At 33.9% G+C, this 2573-nt stretch overlaps 1 pseudogene; it reads right to left on the bottom strand.

Annotated features, from left to right (window-relative positions):
- Nucleotides 1-2127: 2127 nt before the first annotated feature.
- LOC122121632 lies at nt 2128-2224 on the bottom strand (annotated as a pseudogene).
- Nucleotides 2225-2573: the final 349 nt, after the last annotated feature.

The raw sequence follows: 2573 nt of genomic DNA, 5'->3' as shown, positions 1-2573 counted from the left end.
TGTTGCTAGAATTATCAAGGATTTAGTTTATTGTCTGTAATTTGGTCAAAGTTATGTCTCATTATGTAGGCTACTATAAATGTATTTACTAATTTCAAGTAAATACATAAATTCTATTCCCATCTTTTTTATAAAATAAAATTTTGTTTGCTCTATAAATTGATCAGAGGCATGGATTTTGTGGCTAGCTAGGTCATTGCACATCATCTGTCTCTCTCTCCCTTTCTTGGTTCTCATAGATAATATGATTGCTCCATAATTATCCTAATTTATTTTGCTTTCATATTTTTGGTTGCATCATTTCAGTTTTTGCTCTGCCATTTCCCAAATCATTTATATAGAAGGCGTTATTTCCTAATTTCTCATTCCTAGAATAAGCTGCACATGAAGACATCACTGGTCCTCATTTTCAGTGTGTACATTTGAATACGGAGGAACACCTTTCCTCTGCTCTCCATCAATTCCCTACTCTCCAGTGAGAATAATTTCGAATAGTAAAATTGGAAAAAGAGAAAATAAATCATGGTGAATAAACAGTTGCGGAAAATTCACTGGATATTTCTGACCAGTTCAACCAATGTGAACTATTAGGAAAATACATGGACACCTCATTCCCACTGGCACTCAAAGTTTCTGGTTAGGCAATTCTTAGGAATATGAAGAACAAGATGAAAAAATAAGGAATGATAACAATTGCAAGAAAAAAAATGAAGAAGGATCCAAGCAAATTTCTTCATTGGGCTGCCAAAAATATTCGACTTACTACAGTGCGGAGACTTCTTTCCCAAAAGGCCACTCATGTGAATAGTAGGGATGACGATGAGTATACCCATCTTCATCGAGAAGCGTACAGTGGACAATTAGACATTGTCAGTGAGTTGGTGTCTCAAGCGGCACATGCAATAACTGTAGATGACTGGACACCCCTGCACAGTGCATATACGTGGAATAATACCAGAGTGACTTCTTTATTACTTCATCATGATGCAGATACCAATGCCCAACTAAAGGCCACTTGTCCCCCTTACATCTTGCTGCTGAGAATTGAGCTAGCAAATATATGCTTGATTTCCTTCTGTTGAACCATTATATAAAACCAGGCCTGGAGAACAACATAGAAAAAATTGCATTTGATATTGCCAAAAGGATAAGTATGTATCACTACCTCTATGAAGTTGTGGAAGGCTGTACAAATTGTTCACCTATGTCCTAATGGTCGGGTTAAGTTTCTTAAATTTCAAAAATGCAAGTCGATCTTTTGTGTCCCTACAAAATATTTTCACAATCCAAATAAGAGCAATATATTCTATTTTGGTCTGTCATGGGGCTTGAACTCTGGGCCTGGGAGCTATTTCTGTGCTCTTCAGCTCAAGGTGAGTGCTCTACTACTTGAGTCTCAGCTCCACTTCCAGTTTTCTAGTGGTTTATTGGAGATAAGAGTACCACAGACTTTCCTTCCCAGGCTGCCTTGGAACCATGATCCTCAGATCTCAGCCTCTTGTGTAGCTAGCATTATAGGCATAAGCCACATGTGCCCAGCAACACCAATATTTTACTGTAAAAATTCATGGATTCCGCAGAATTCTTCCAAGTGAATTGCCTGCATTGGATGTCAAAATGTATTCAATAGTTTTTGTATACATGTATAATGATTTCTTCAGAGTTTGTGATTTTTTAATCAGAAACAATTTTAACTTACCTGTTGAAATGAGTAGTACAGAAACTAAAATATTTCTGGTGCTTGTCTGAAAAAGTATATTTTAAAATATTCTATATTCTATGTTTGCATAATGTTCATAATTTATTTTATTTTCTCCTAGATATACTTTGAATTCTACATTATTTTATAATATTGAGGTTCATTAATGTGTTCTTTCTGATTGTATTCCATATAGAAACAGTTTGATTCCTTTTTTTCTAGGTCTTAATATTATTTTGCTTTGGGATAAAATGACAATGTTGTCTAATTTGAAAAGTTTTGTAAAGTTTATCCTATGTAAACGCCTTTCTGAGGTGAATATTTAATACACTGATGTCAAACTGAATTTAATTATATGAATTACGTGTATTGTTACAGTTGTAATTTTGTTTTAATAACTGTTTTTCATTTCTTGCATCTGAAGAATGAAACATATGGAATACTTCTCAAATTTTCATGTTATCCTTGTGCAAGTGCCATGTTAATCTCTGCATTGTAATTTGAGTATTAGTGCTGCTGAAGCATGTAGTATCCTCTAAATTTAAGTAGTTAATGATGCAATCTTTATACAAGCCTATATCTATGGGTGCCTACTTGTAACAAGGAAACCGTATTGTTCCTAACAATGCTATCGATCTTATTTCCCTAAAATTCTGTGAATAGTAGAAAAAATTATATTGATCAATCAATTGCTCACATTTGCAAATTTTTTTGTCAATGACTATCTTAAGTCTTTTTATTTGGAATTTGATCATACTCTCAATTATTTATAGATAGGTCCAAAGGTGATGGCTTTTTCAAGTACTTATTTATTCAACTGTGTTAGCTATGTGGACCTAATGGATTCAAAGTAAGCATTGCTTAAGAGCTACTT

Source organism: Dipodomys spectabilis, unplaced genomic scaffold (assembly GCF_019054845.1).
Source record: "Dipodomys spectabilis isolate Male_0828 unplaced genomic scaffold, ASM1905484v1 ptg000191l, whole genome shotgun sequence".
Classification (NCBI taxonomy): Eukaryota; Metazoa; Chordata; class Mammalia; order Rodentia; family Heteromyidae; genus Dipodomys; species Dipodomys spectabilis.
Note: the sequence above shows the minus strand (reverse complement) of the source record. Positions and strands in the feature narration are given on the sequence as shown.